The 15,644-nt window shown below is 40.0% G+C and overlaps 1 protein-coding gene across 1 annotated transcript in view; it reads left to right on the plus strand.

Annotated features, from left to right (window-relative positions):
* The window catches only part of PPFIA2 (PTPRF interacting protein alpha 2), a gene marked incomplete at its 5' end in the record, with an annotated part of 484,274 nt that extends 480,820 nt beyond the window's left edge, over nucleotides 1-3,454 (plus strand). The window contains one exon of the mRNA XM_082256724.1: nucleotides 1,993-3,454. The remainder of the gene's footprint in view (nucleotides 1-1,992) is intronic.
* Between the last annotated feature and the right edge of the window lie 12,190 nt (nucleotides 3,455-15,644).

Raw genomic sequence — 15,644 nt, forward strand, 5'->3', positions numbered from 1 at the left:
ACATGCAGAACTATATTATAGCATGTTATGTTTATTCCTCATCTCATAAACAGTCTTGAATTTATTTCAGTGCAAGGCATTCTATGATTGGTGTAGGTGCGAATTATTGTAATAATCTCCTTTCTTCCAAATCACTGAACACCTTGCATTCACTGAAAAGAATGCAATCCACAGTGATCAGTGTACTGCAGCTGAAACAGGGCAGTGCAGGATTTTCTGTGCAGACAGGAAAGTAAAGTAAAGCCCCGTACACACGTACCGATCGGCCGTCTTTTGTCCAGGGCTGTCGTGTATGTTGAAAACTGCAAAAGACTGCACACGAATTTTGTCGGCCAACAACAGCCGACTGCAGAAGTGATGTCATGTGATGGTTAACTTTCCTGGTCTTTTTTCTTTTCTGAGCATGCCCAGTCTTGCTAATCGGCTGTCTGTCGGCCGAATTCTGTACTGACTGGCGAACAAACGGCCGTTCTGGTGTTGGCCCAAAAAAATTTTAATGCCTGCACTACAGATTCTGTTCGGCCGAAAATGCGCTGTCGGCTGTCGGAAGCATCATACTAACAAGCCTACAATCGGCCGATCGGTCGTCGGCCGAATATTTACGGCCGACAATCGGTACGTGTGTACGGGGCTTGAGATACGCTGTAGCCTATGCAGCATATGATAAGGCATTCATCATTAGACCTAACCTATTTCCAATGTGTAAATGGCCAGAAATCCTGTACCTGGGACTTCACATGCTTTGATAATGACATGCTTCTAGGGGTACCTGCTTCTCACTATGGAAAACATGCATTTAGGTGCCACTGTCAATTCGTGCTTATTTATAGCCATATCAACAATCCTGTAAATGTGGGTTATTTAGCCCTTTAGACTATTTTTTGCAATCAGAGTAATCACAATAAAGTACAACTAAAGGCACAATTTTTTTTTTTTTTTAGTTTTGGATAGAGTAGAGAGAATTTAGTACACCTATTGTATCAGTTTTTATTGTGGACCGTGCCTCCCGTTAGGCTCAGTTCACATATGTCTAGTCGCGGTTTAAGTGCGGTTTTTAAAAGGATTTCGGTGTTCTGTTCACCGCTGCAGGAGCGATACAGGTGGGAATTGTTCACTTAAAATCGAACCTGAAAAACACACAGGACTCTTTTTTTAAAACAGACCGTGGCCAGCCCATAGATATATGAACATGCTCCATACAGAAGGCTGCTGGTTCACATTATGCAGTTCAAAATGCATCCAATTCGCACATATGTGAACCGGGCTGTAGCGAGATTCACCCTTTCATTGTCCTGTTTACCATTATCATTGAAAGTTAAAGTAAGTGAAAATCCCAAATTTTTGGTTGTCTCCAGAAAATTAATAGAGGGGAAGTCTTCTAATGGGGACACTAGTTCTGGATGCCTGAGGGTCTCTAAGAGATTTGCAGGGAAGAAAAATCTCCCCGATGGGACTCAGATGGCAAAAAATAAACTGACAGGGATTATGACCCTCCCTTGCGCTATCCAAAATGAAATAAAACATTTTGCCTAATGCAACTCAATAACTTTTTAATTACCTGTATATGGTACAAGGCATTAAGTCTTTTTTGATGTACAATATTTTCCTATACCACCATATTTTCCTAAATAAAAAAGTTTGTAAAAAAAAAAAAAGTTTTGCCTATAGTTATACTTTAACTTAATAATTGTACAAATAATCAAAAACACAAGCTTTCCTTAGAGAAATACCCATGCTAGCTGCTAACCACCACCTGAAGATACTAGAGCCTGGCTGTCTGGCTGCAGTATTTTCTGAATGAAGCACCTGGAACAAATATGTAGATGGGGAGTCCTTTCTTCACTCTGGTTTCTCCTACTGTATGCATGTTCCACGTCCGCGACTTTGAACGTGGTTGTCCAGTCACTAGCACTTTAACCCTAAAGGCTACAAAAAAACGAAGAAAACTGTTATGCTATGAACCAACTCTAATGCCAGCATGTATTTCCCTAGGTGTCTTCTTTTAACCATCTACCTGAAGTGCACTACCTAGAAGACGGAAAACGAGAGACCATCTGGCCGATAGCTGAATGCCAGAACGAGCACTGATCTACAAAACTAAAATGTGAAAATATTTTTATGTATCGTATTATCATATGCCTAGTTTAAGAGACAGAGAACAACTATTATTAAAATAAAGGTTCCCATGATCCATAGAGGTTTAAATGTGCACAACTTAATGAGATGGAACCGATCGTTTTTATGTTCTGTTACATCTGTTTTCCTTGTAATATACTAGAAATATTTAAGTATTTAATGTGTATTTATTTTATGAAGTGTAAGTCTTTTTTATTTTCTCAAGTGTAAATGGTTATAAATATGATTTTCTAAAAAATAAAACTTAAAGTTCAATTGAGTCTATGTGGGAAGACCTGACGAAATAGTGTCTCTAATGTTTGTACCTTTCCATTTCACTGTTTTTACAGTTTTTTGGATTGTAACAGTCAAAACTAGTATGTTTAGAAGTTAGATGCCTCAACATGTTTCTCCTAAGAGCCTCTAAACACCCAGCTGTATACCTGCCTCTGGTTCCATGGTGTAATCTGGCAGTGGAGCCTAATGGACTTAACAAAAGACACTTAGTAGGTCAAAGTCTTTTAGAGAAGCACTGTGATGGCTCTTTGAGTAATGAACTGTTTACATAAGTCAGAAGCAATCACCAGGACACCGGTTTTTGGTTAAAAAAACAAAATCATGAAATAATAACCTGTGGACCAAGAAAAACACTTTGCTTTACCGAGAACACCTTTTACTTTCTCTTTAGATGCCAGTGTCTGTTGGATGGAATATTCCAACAGTTTAATATTCAAGATTCTTATGTAAAAAAAAAAAAAAAAGTCATACCTTTATTCCAGCTTTTGCTTTTAGCAAACATATTTATTGTTCTTCTCCTCGCCAAGATGGCCTTGTAAAGAATTGTTTAAAGATGAAATAACTGAAAGACGAGTAAAAGATGCCTATATATTTAGGCTTGTTTAATAAGAGATACACAGTGGAGCAATCTATAGCAACCAATCAGGATTCATCATGCAATGAACCAATCTCAGTAAATGCATACTGCTTAGTTGCTATAGGTTACTGCAGTTCACACAGCTTTACTAAGTTTGATTATATCTAATTCTGGATATAATACATATAGGCATAGCTGCAATCTTATTACCTGCTGTGGCTTTATTTGTCGTTTGCAATCGTTGCTTCTTCTCTGATAGTTATTATGGACATCTCCCAAGTAGGGGTTAAGATTTTTTTTTTTTTTTAACTATTTGCCAACTTCCGCTGCTTGACTTTTTGCTTGAAACCTTTTAGTTATTCCGTTAAGCCAATGCACGTTCATAAACATTTATTTTATTGTCAGATCTCATTTTTAACCAATGAAAGTTGGAAGTTTATGGTGACAAAATGTTTTCCTTCCATTGTCAATAAAAAGGGAAATAAAACTAAACTCTCTCTGGCTTGTATAACTATGCTGATGTACAGATCTTTTAGAGAAGGTGGAGTTCCTAGGCTAAGCCACTAGAGGGCACTCTGAATTCACAGGACAAAAACAAAAGAAATATAATTTCATTGTCGGCTATTACTCATTTTTATCCATATCTGTATTTGAAAATTGCACATGTCAAGATTGAACATTTTTGCTTAACAGCGCACATTTTGTGTAAAGAATAGAAAATAAGATGCAGTTAATATAAAAATAAATAATAATAAAATAATTAGACAAACTCCCTCTTTGGAACATAAAGCATAAAGTAAATTAAGTTTACAGTTAAAATCACTTATAAATGTACTGCTGGAATCATTTGTTTTTGACATATGTGACAATTCAACTACAGCTGCTCTAAAGGTGGCCATAGATCGAAATTCAACTGGTTCAAGCAAATCAGCTTCTGTTCAACCACCCTGTTGGATAAAACCCAATCGGCCAATGGCTGCAGTGCTAATCTGTGTATTCTGACAGCAGGTAAGTCCCCCCACTGCAATATTATATTTTGACAGTGAATGTGTGGCTGGGGAAATCAGTTCCATTTTTTCACTCAGCCACTGACTGAACATTATATGGTCAGCTTAACCACTTAAGCCCCGGAGGATTTGGCTGCTCAAAGACCAGGGCCTATTTTGCGATTCGGCACTGTGTGACTTTAACGGACAATTTCACGGTCGTGCGACCCTGTACCCAAATGAAATTGATGTCCTTTGTTTCCCACAAACAGAGCTTTCTTTTGGTGGTATTTGATCACCTTTGCGATGTTTACTTTTTGTGCTATAAACAAAAAAAAGAGCGTCAATTTTGAAAAAATAACAATATATTTCAAATTTTTTTATATGCAATTCTCAAAAATAAAATGTAAAAATCTAAATTTTTTAACATTTTAGGCCAATTTGTTTTCTGCTACATATTTTTGGTAAAAAAAAATCGCAATAAGCGTATTTTTATTGGTTTGCACAAAAGTTATTGCGTTTACTAACTACGGGAAAGATTTATGTCATTTTTATTGTTTTTTTTTTTAACTAGTAATGGCGGCGATCTCCGATTTTGTTTGCGGGACTGCGACATTGCGGCGGACAGATCGGGCCCCTGACTGACATTTTTGACACTTTTCGGGGTACCAGTGACATTACTACAGTAATCAATGCTATAAATGTGCACGGTTACTGTAAAAATGACACTGGCAGGGAAGGGGTTAACTTGGTGATCAAGGGGTTAAGTGTGTTCCTAGTGGCGTGATTCTAACTGTCAGGGGGCATGGCTAGTGAAGTAACCACAGAGACATACGATCCTACATAGCAGGATCGCATAGCCTCTGTGATCACTTCAGGGAGAATGACAGACGGCTGTGTTTACATCAGCCGTCTCTCTTTCTTCCTCTCCTGCGGGAGATCGCGAGTGGCCGGCGGCCATAGGAGCCGCTGGTCACACGCGCTGGCTCCCCAGGGAACGAGCGGGGGCGGGAGCGCGCCACCGGCGGCGCGCGCTCTTCCCCTACAGGCTCGTGGGCGAGCGATATAAGTCTACGTCCCTTTACCTGTAAGCGGCAGAGTGCCGCAGTAAATCTATGTGAAGCGGTCATAAAGTGGTTAAGGCCTTAATCAGATGGGCTGTAGCTTGTAGAAAGATATTGTGTAAGGAAAGCTCTTCACATCTTTTTGCAATCTTCATGGAACTTTGTTGAAGCACCATTAAGCGCTAGTTTGGGGAGGTTAAGCACAGATCTAATTAGGAGTGATGTCACTTTAAAGAAAAATTCCATGTATTGATATTTTCACAATATATTGGTCCAGCTTGGAGCAATGCAACTATGCATATATTGGTAGGATCCCTATAGAAGCTGAAAACCACAGTAGTAGGCACTCCAGTAATCCATACCAACTTCCCGGCTTCATGCCAAGTGTCTGCCCTGCTGCATTGGGAGCACAGGAGGTTGGCCAATCAGAGATTGTTTTGCATTTTCTCAATGAATACATACTTTGGCTGGAGTCGGACAGTGACATCACACTTTTTTCCTTGTCCAAACAAAGAATGCTTTGCAACTGTAGAGAAAATTCAAAACATTCCCTGAATGGTGCTCGCCCCCAGTGACTGGCCTCCTGTGTTCACAATGCAGCAGGGCAGCCACTGAGAACAAGACCCAAAAGCTAGCAGAAATGGCTGGCTTATCAGTGCCTACTACAGTGATTTTCAGCTACTCAAGCAGACCTGGGCAAATAGTTGGCCACATTTGGCCTTCTCCACGTCCACTCCATGATACCTCCAGTTTAGCATGCCTCTCTGAGCCTATCAGCTTGGAAACTGACGGGCATAGAGAGGCATGCTGACAGTGTCTGTGTTCATGCTGTGTAGAGTAGGCAGAACTGCAGCAAGAGAGCTGGAGATGCTGATTAGCAAAGCGGGGAGGGTCAGCTCTCCTGTAGCTCTGCTACTGGCTAGATCTACTCCAGTGTACTGTAGGCAGGGAAACTTCCAGCATTCAACCCTCTGTGGCGATCCTACTGAGCCTGTCAGTGCTCAGATCGCATAGCTACCTCCTGATGCTACATAGTGTTTTATCCCCCAGGGCAGAAGTCACAAAAAGTCTTTCACATGTGCTAGCCATCGACGTTATCCCCCTTCCCATGTTACAGCAGTCATCCAACACCATCTGCTATTGAGAAAGAGCTTTTTTTTGTTCGACCAGCAGCTTGAACAAAATAAAATGATCTGTTTCCCCCAGCCACACAAGCTATTGTGTTCTTACAGTGGGGAGACTTCCCCACTGTCAGAATACACTGATCAGCATTGCAGGCTATAGCCAGCAGTAATGATTGAGCGAGGAAAATCTAACAGGTTGCTTGTACAGAAGTCAATTAGTATAACCAGTCTGCCCATACAAAGATTTAAATTTTTGCAGCCAGTTACTGCTGAACCAGCCAAATTTTGATCCATGTATGGCCAACTTAAGGCTTAAGGCAGAACTAAGTTCAGCCTATTTTGGTTTGGCCCTCCACAAGAGTCCCAGCGTCCCATGTGGACCTTTAGGAAAATTAATTGCCCACCCCTGTTCTAGAGCTATGTTTCTCAACTCCAGTCCTCAAGTACCCCCAACAGGTCATGTTTTCCCTTAGATAAAAAACTGATCAAATCACCTGTGCAAAATAATACAAAGCCTGAAAAAAAGACCTGTTGGGGGTACTTGAGGACTGGAGTTGAGAAACATTGTTCTAGAGCAGGGATCCTCAAAGCTCGGCCCTCCAGCTGTTGCAGAACTACACGTCCCATGAGGCATTGTAAAACTCTGACATGCCCAGACATGACAAGGCATGATAGGAATTGTAGTTCCTGAACAGCTGGAGCGCCATAGTTTGAAGACCCCTGTTCTAGAGGAATCCCACGGGTATTGTGGACCAATGTAACTATGTAAAAAATATCCATACCTGAAAGTCTAAACTTACACCGGAGTGGTGAAATACAAAGCAGTTCAAAAGTATATAGAAACCTTCAAAAACGTTATTTTTTATTTGCACCCTTTTGCTCTGTTTGAACTTTTTTAAAGGGTAGGTTCACCTTTAGAATATCTTACACTCGTGTTTAGGGTGTAACATAAAGCATTTTCCAAACAAAAAAAAAAAAAACAAAAAAAGGGCACACCGACCTAGCGCATTTTCCAGCTGGCTCCCCGTTCACTGCACTCACCTTTGTGTTGTGTTCACATTGCTATTTACATAGGCTAAACTCCCTGCAAACAAGGCATCATTATTGCACTTTGAGTATGACCAATGGATGGTATGAAGCAGTAGCCTTAAAATGACCCGTGCCCAGACTTATACAGGTTTATAAACGTTAAATGAATAATACATACACAATCAGTAAAACACATTAAAATGTTTGGTCATTCGCCACTGTAGCTACAGTAGAAACTGACTAAAGGATGACTTTGGAGTCTTGTTTCTTTTTTACGTTAGTTTGGTAAATGTAAAGAGATTTAAATGTGTATAGCTTGCAGAAAACCTGATTTGCTCAGATAAGGTCTAGCCTTTGAGATATTGGTGGTCACAGAGCTTCATTATTTATACAGGTGCTTTTTTGTCTAACCATGCAAAAGCATTTGAAGTAAAAATAATTAGTTAAAAAAAAAATCAGTAAAAGGACTGTTGGTGGATTTGATTAAAATTCTGGGACAATTTTTTCACATTCAGCTAAAAAAAAAAAAAAGCCACAACAATCCTCCTGTAATTTGCTGTCCCCAGCTGCCTTTCATTTTTATGCATCTACCTGCTTACAATGTGCACATGCATTGCCTACTGTAGCTTTACCTTTAGGCGATGTATTTGCTTCAAATGGCCAGGAGACATGGGATGATTTGTGCAAGGTTTCTTTTTATATTATTGCTGTTAACCCTTTCTTTCACGTTTTTGGGTACTGGGGCTGCAGATAAAAGGTTGGAGACCTGATAATGGGTCTTTGAAAACAAGATCATATAATGAAAGAATTGATATAGAGAGAATGGAATGTTCCTACTTTGACATCCTCAGGCTTGAGGAGAGACAAAAGTTTAAGGGAAAAAAAAAATTAAAAAAAAATCCCTTCGGCAGCATGGTCTTGGGGCCCTTGGGGCTCTTTTGTTTTTAAAAGTAAAAGACCAGGAAAATCTGGTGACGTTTATTTCAAGGTATGGTTTTCTCGCACAACTGTATGGCTCCCAAAGGTTGAATGGTTTACAAGTGTTATGGTAAGGTTTACATTTTTCATGTTCAAGGCCACAGTTTGCACAGCATCCATCATCATGGCGGAAACAGGTAAAATTGAATTATGCTTGATTCTACAGGACTACACACTGCTGGTAAAATGTATGCAAATAATAGTTCAGTCTATAAAAAAAATGAATTTAGAATGCATATATAAGCAAGAAAAAGGGTAAACATCAGCCATAGCTTTATGATCACCCACCTAAAACTGACCCAAATATATTACTGTAAATGATTTCATTAGCGCAAGCATATATTTCTGCTACTATCACACCTATATATGTCTAGGTGTGTATATAAATATATGGATGTGTGTATATACACCACTATACACAAGTTCAGATGTTTTGCCTGCCTCAAAAGAACCCCAAAAAATGCCAAAAAAACACTAGCGTCAAAAAAAAAAAAATGCCCAGGTGTGTTTTTGCTGGCATTTTTTGGGGGTTTTTTGAGGCAGGCAAAACATCAGAACTTGTGCACAGTACCACTATACACAAGTTCAGATGTTTTTCCTGACTGCAAAGATCCCAAAAAAATGCCTTCTATTAAACCGGCAAGGTGTTACAGGAGCGAAGCAAACCCCCTGTCAGAAAGTTTTCTAATACAAACGATCTTTTTTTTTTCTGGTTCTGGACATGCTACAGAGCTGAAACTTCACATGTACACTTTTTAGACCCCCCATATCTGAAATCTCTTTTTTATTTTTTTTTTCCAATAATTGGCTTTTTTTATCAAAAATGACCATTTTTAAGAACTTTTTTGTGTGATTTTGTGTCTGGGGGGTCTAAAAGGTGTACCTGTGAAGTTTCAGCTCTGTAGCATGTCCAGAACCAGAAAAAAAAAAAAAAAGGATTGTTTGTATTAGAAAACTTTCTGACAGGGGGTTGGCTCCGCTCCTGTAACACCTTACCGGTTTAATAGAAGGCATTTTTTTGGGATCTTTGCAGTCAGGAAAAACATCTGAACTTGTGTATAGTGGTACTGTGCACAAGTTCAGATGTTTTGCCTGCCTCCAAAACCCCCCAAAAATGCCAGCAAAAACACACCTGGGCATTTTTTTTTTGACGCTAGCGTTTTTTTGGCATTTTTTTGGGTTCTTTTGAGGCAGGAAAAACATCTGAACATGTGTATAGGGGGTATATATAGACATATATGTCTGAATATATACCCCTAGACATATATAGGTGTGATAGTAGCAGAAATATATTACTGTAAATGATTTCATTAGCGCAAGCATTTATTTCTGCTACTATCACACCTATATATGTCTAGGGGTATATATGTAGACATATATGTCTATATATACCCCCTATACACATGTTCAGATGTCATGTCTGACATCAAACATGTCCTCAAAATAGCACTGGCAGTGGCAGCCCCTACAGCATAAAAAATGCTTGGCTGGTGAGAAGCCATATTCCAGTTCCGAAGCTATTCAGAGAAATGATCATTTCTCTATAGCGGTCACCCTGCAATGGAAGGGTTTTGTCACCCTGCCATAGCAGTCACTGCCAGTTAACCCTACACTACACTACGGTCCCTTTACACTTAACACTTTCCCTACAGAAACTCAATTTTTGAAGCTAACTTAAGTGTAAAGGAGCACTCTAACTACACTAGATATCCCTTTCCTCACACTAAAAATAGCTAAATGACACTTTTAAAGTAAAATTAACAGAACTGCTTCCACTCTCTTTCATGTCCAGTATAACAATGCTAGGAATATGGCGGGGGCGATCTTATATACTGGGGGGCGTATTCACTAATGATTGGTCTAGGGACCCCCTAGTCACTCCAATCACATTCCTAGCATTCTCCTGCCCCCTCAATTGGCTTTTGCTAATGGTTCTGGCCCAATCACAGGCTTTTAAAGCCCATTTCCTGAAGCATTGCATTTTTGGCGGTTCTGGTTGCTGAATTCCGAACTTTTTGGGCAAAAAGTTCTAAATTCGGCCGAACCTCGAACACCCAATGTTCGGGCCGAACCGATGGTGGACCCGAACCGTTCGATCATCCCTAATTGAGACAGGGAGATGTTTGAAACAGCTAATTTGAAGCAGAACATTGTCCCTAGCATCACACTGCCACCGCCAGCTTGCCTTCTTTCCATAGAGCATCCTGGTGTCATCTCTTCCCCAGCTAAGTGACGCATGCACACTTAGCCATCCACTTTATGTAAAAGAAAACATGAATAATTTGACCAGGCCACCTTCTTCCATTGTTCTATTGTCCAGTTCTGATGACAGATGAAAAACAGACAGCAATTAATTTCTATGGGCAAACAGATATAAATGGGTGATTATCTGTTTACATCCACGTCTGTTCAGGTCCGTTTTTATTTTTTTTTAATGGTACGAGGTTCCATCCAGGTCTGTTGAAACAATGTCTATTTTTGCATCTATTTCTGCTTTGGATGGTAGGAATCGGGCCTGCCGGCATCCCAATAATCAGTAACTCATCCCTGCTGTCAGCGGGAGATTCACCATGGACAGCAGAATGTAAACAAAAGAGCCAAATGGTGTGTAGGTCCCTTTACATTCTATATGAGCCCCTACATGTCTGGTATGGATTTTTGGGCGAGGGACCTTATGTCAAAATAAAAAAATTGGCATGAGCCGCCCCTCCCACATCGATGCCAGACCCTTATCAGAGCATGCAGCCTGGCAGGCCAGGAAAGGTGCACGCTCACCCCCCCCCCCCCATTCTTAACACACCAGTATCCCATGTTCTCACATAGGGAGTACTTTGCCATGGGGGGAACCTCCTGGCAAAGCACCTTGTTCCCATGATGTTGATGACAAAAACCTCTTCCCCACAACCCTGGTCTGGTGGTGGAGAGGATGCGGGGGGGGGGTCACTTATCCGAATCTAGAAGGTCCCTTTAAGGGGGCCCCCAGATTACAGCCCCCCCCCCGAGTGAATGAGTAGGAGTACATAGTACCTCTGCTCATTCACCAAACAAAAAGACAAGTGCAAATAAAATAACAAACACAGTTTTTGACAAGCCTTTATAAAAGATAAATAAATATCCGATATACATCCATTATCTACCATATTGAACTACACTCGCAGACCCGCATAGGAAAAAAAACTTTGCCTCTCACCGACACGAGCGTTCTGTCGCTTGCCTCCCACCGACTGACACTCTGCTTCCCCCAACACTGGAATAAACTAAGGGGCGAGGTCACCCAGTGACATCATTGACCATATATGGACATGCCCATATTTGGTCAATAATATGGTTTGGTGGGGGTTTGCTCACCTGAGGATTTTTTTGGGGGAGAGGGGGGTACCTCACATCATTCTTTTTAACAATACTCAGTATCATATACATATACAGATATAGACATGATAAGACATTTCAAATTCAACCACAAGGAGTATTTGTCTTGAATGTGTAAGAATGTGACAAGTAGTAAAAGACGAATACTATAAAGTATACTAGGTCAAAGATTCTTTTTCGAAGGAATCTTTCAAAAAGTTCAAGTTTTTAATACACAATGCCTAAGCAAACTGAATATCACCTACTTAAAGCAGAAGTGAACTCAGCTGCCAGAATCCTCATTTGTCAAAAGATACAGCACACCGCAATGTTCTTTCACCCCTTAGCACCTTTTTAGTTGCTTTTACCGCTTACTTTCTTTTGCATGTCTCCCAGTTGCCACCTGTATCATATTAGCTGTTGGCATCCTCTGCCAGAGTGGAGTATATTTCCACCCTTACTACAGTGTTATGCCCATAATCTTGTGTATACGTAGTAGTCACAGAGTGTATCAGGAAGCTCTCAATGGGCCAGCACTCTCGCGGAAACTCAAAGCAATGCTACCTAGTTTATAGTGATGGGCCGAACACCCCCCTGTTCATCTCGAACAGGAAAAAAGTTCTAGCGAACATGCGAACTCTATTAAAGTCTATGGGTCACGAACATGAAAAACAAAAGTCCTCATTTTACAGGCTTATATGCAAGTTGCTGCCACAAAACATTCACATGGGGGGGGCAGGATCTGGGGGCCCCCTTGTTAAAGGGGGCTTCCATATTCCAATAAGGCCCCCACCCGCAGACCCCCAACAACCACAGCCCAAGGTTGTCGGGAAGAGGCCTTTGTCCCCATCAACATGGGGACAAGGTGCTTTGGGGGGGGGCACCCAAAAGCACCCTCCCATGTTGAGGGCAAGTGGCCTGGTATGATTCAGGAGGGGGGGGGCCTCCCTCATTCCCTTCCTTTCCTGGCCTGCCAGGCTGCATGTTCGGAAAAGGGTCTGGTATGGATTTGGGTGGGGGGGCACTACTTTTTTTTAAATTTTGGAGTGGAGTTACCCTTAAAATTTGTACCAGACCCAAAGGGCCTGTCATGGATTTTGGGGGTGACCCTACGCCTTTAAAAAAAAAAAAAAAAAAGAATTGGCATGGAGTTTCCCTTTAAAATCTATACCAAACCCAAAGGGCCTCGTTTAGATTTTGGGGGGGGGGGGACCCCATGCCATTTTTTTTAATTATGTGATAGGGTTCCCCTTAAATACAGGGCACTTTCATCCCCTTCCTGCCCAGACAAATTTTCAGCTTTCAGTGCTCATTGGCTTCTATGGGAAATATTGGTCATATTGGCATAGCACTGCTCCCTGTCTTTAACATTGGCATCTATGGGAAATCTTGGTCAGCATTGCATTGCACTGCTCTCAAACTATAAGTGACAGGGACTCAAAACTTGGGAAGCACCGAGAGGGGACCCAGGACTACAACATATCCATACATTATAAAAGTGGGGTATGCCTGTACACTACCACTCACTGCACTAAATTAACTCAACGCACTATCCACTAACTATCTGTCTAGCCTCTATTATTGTGCTGTGTAAGCAGCAGCAACCTTATATAGTGTGGGGGGCGTGGACTTAGCCCCTGAGCCATGATTGGCTAAAGGCACTCTGCCTTGTGCCAATCATGGCTCTGACAGGATATTGTGCTGTGATTGGCGAAAACATACAGGTCAGGTGCATGCTTTGGCCAACCATCAGCAATTAATGCAGTGCAACAGCGCAGTGCATTATGGGGCGCTCATGGGTGGTTAAACTTCCCCCCAAGCGCCCCATTTGTTTGTGTGTTCAGTGAACACACACACAGCGGATATTCGACTCAAACACAGATCCCATCCCTACTAGTTTAGATGATGTAGCCACGGTAGCTTTGTGAATGGACTGATGGCACACTGAGCATGCTGTCAATAGGGGCCAAAACATGCATGAGATTGTGATTTCTCTCAAACTGCGCAGGTAAGGAGAATATAACAGACATCTACAGTATATGCTTTAGATGTGGAAAAGTATTGCAGGTGACTACTACCGCTTTAAGTTTTAAAGCTATTTTATTGATAGCATTTTTAAATGTGCATACCATTTAAATAAAACTGCACAACAGCAGTTTGATATATTTTTTGGTTCAAGAAAAAAAGTTAGACGTTTGGGTTTAGGTTGATCTCATTTATTGGCTGAATAGACTGTAGTGCAAGCTTTCGAAATGCGCTGGCCTCTTTTTCAGGCAATCTGAATTGCCTGAAGAAAAGGCCGGGTGTCTCAAAAACTTTCAATATGCTTAGTTTGTCAATATTTATGGCATCACCCTGAACCCAAACTTCTACTTTTGTTAATTTCTAACACTGTAACACTCTGCGATCATGTTGGTCTAAGAAATAAAACCACATTTTAATTTTAGGTACACCATATCTTAGCTAGCATACACTGCATAACAAACTAGGTTTATTTCCTGTAGACTGTGTGCTAATCCAATCTCCCAAGTGATAGTGGTGGCAATGTGAGAAGAACTTAGTGCCTGAAGAAGTCTTGGTAACCAGTGTACTCTGCCTTCAAAAACTGTATCCATTTCCTGCCTTAGTAAACCAGGAAATCTGCAATCTGCCCTACCCTTTTCTGCATTACCAAGAGCCATTTCACAAACATACACAAAAAAAAATTATATATATATATATATATATATATATATATATATATATATATAAATAATATTAAAATAATAAAAAAATTATATATATATATATATATATATATATATATATATATATATATATATATATATATCTCACACACACACACACACACACACACATATATATATATATGTATAATTTAACATGGTTTCAGGAAATGTTTTTTTTACATGGTTTTCATTCAATAAAATCACTCAGTTACAAGTTTAAAAGAAAAAAAGTACTTTCTTTAATGCTTAGCATTACAAAAGATGTTTAACAAAGGATCTCATTCATAGAAAATAGCACCAAGTCTAAATATAGTGACTTCCATCATGGTAATAATATAAAATAGTTTCTATAAAAAAAATAAAAAATCATTATGCCCCTGGATAGAATAGAAAGAGGAATTTGAAGGAAGAAAAACATAATTTGACTGAATCAGAGAAAAAAAAAAATACTGTTTGTTGTTACACCAAGTTGCAAAAATGCAAACATGCAATTTATTTAATTAACAACAATTTTTAATTGCAGAAAAAATGAAAGTGCATTGTAAGTTTAAAAAGAAAGACAAAACAAAAATTCAGAACATGGGACAGTCCATTATTCTACCTTTCACTTTGCTGTGCATGCCCTATTATGGTCACAATGTGCGTTTTCAGTTGCGGCTCTTCAACACATACATACTTTGGGGGGTTGATACATTGATTTTAAAAAATCAACAATTAGAAAAGTAAAGCTACCAAAGTTTTTTGCTCAGTTTCCAAAACATTCTATGTTTGAAGAACTATTTGTGCCTTTTCTAAAAAAAAGTCAAGAACTCCCCACTGAAAAAAATGTTTATTGCTTTTCTTTAAATTGGTCCATAAAGTGCTTACTTTATACAAAAATGTTCATTGTGAGAGAACATACAGTATATGCTAGGGTTCACTGAGTAAAAAGTCAGAGCTATACACGGGAACTTCAAGTGAATGCACACAGGCGTACTCTCCTTTATTTTTCTAATCAAAACGGCCATAAATTAGTTGAGGAACAAGTGAAGAGTGAGAGAATTGCTTCCCCAGTCACTGAGTATTAGGCAGGAGCATCTGTAAAGTCTAACGCTCTATTAATTAGTTTATCTGAACCCACAAATGTTCAGATTTCCAATATTATCTAAGCTTTCCACATTGTGCAATGATATTATGTGCAATATCTGTTTCCTAATACCTGGACTACTGCAGTGCAGTCTTTTCAACCAGATTGCCGAGGCACCCTGGGATGCCTTGAGTTTTCTTCAGGGTCGCCTTGGCAAAATGCCTAAAAATGGTTCACAAATTGTATACAAGCCAACATGGGGATCAAGGCCTGCCTTTTATTTACACAAAGACACAGGTTTTCATTATGAACCAATACAACTTTCTAGACA

This window comes from Pelophylax lessonae, assembly GCF_965119305.1.
Source record: "Pelophylax lessonae genome assembly, chromosome: 4".
Taxonomy (NCBI): domain Eukaryota; kingdom Metazoa; phylum Chordata; class Amphibia; order Anura; family Ranidae; genus Pelophylax; species Pelophylax lessonae.